We start from the raw sequence: 706 nt of genomic DNA, 5'->3' as shown, positions 1-706 counted from the left end.
TACTCATCTTCCTAATTCTGAGAGTTTTCTTCTACATTTTGTGTGTATCCCTGTTAAAACTCAAGTCTGTAAACTTACATTTTTTAATTAATGCAGACATATTTTTAGCATCATCAACCTTAAGCATAATACTTTATCGTACCTGGGTTTTCTAAAAGTTAGTAAGTTAACTTTATATTTGTTGTAAAATTTGTCAGCAAGAAAATTAACCCCTTATTGTCAGACTTTTGCCAGTCTGATGTCCTTGAAGCATGACTATTGTCTGCTCCTAAATGGGAAAAACTAAGATAGATTTTTAAAAAGCTATAAATTAAACAGTCAGGAATATGGGAAATCCAAGACGACCACTTGGCTTTTCCTGGCTCCCTGGCAAACCCCATTCTTCATTTAATGGGTTAAAGCCTTTTTTTGTCTACAAGACTGGTATCCTCACAGTGAAAAGAGAATGATTAAAAATGTGTTTTTCACTTGAGGTATACTTTTGTATTTTTAGTAACCAAGGTACCTACCTTATTGGAAAAATTATACAGGCCTATGTGATTGGTCTGGCAGTCTTATTTTGTGAACAGATTAATCTTAATTTGGCTATATTTGATAAAAATGAGAGTAATTTTAGAGAAAAAGATTGTTTTAATAGGTATAAAATTTTAGTTTTGCTACTTGAGGTCCATATCTACTGCCTAAAACACACTTTTCAAATAGCTCT

Source organism: Bison bison, unplaced genomic scaffold (genome assembly GCF_000754665.1).
Source record: "Bison bison bison isolate TAMUID 2011002044 unplaced genomic scaffold, Bison_UMD1.0 scf7180017864363, whole genome shotgun sequence".
NCBI lineage: Eukaryota > Metazoa > Chordata > Mammalia > Artiodactyla > Bovidae > Bison > Bison bison.
This window is presented reverse-complemented; position numbering follows the sequence as displayed.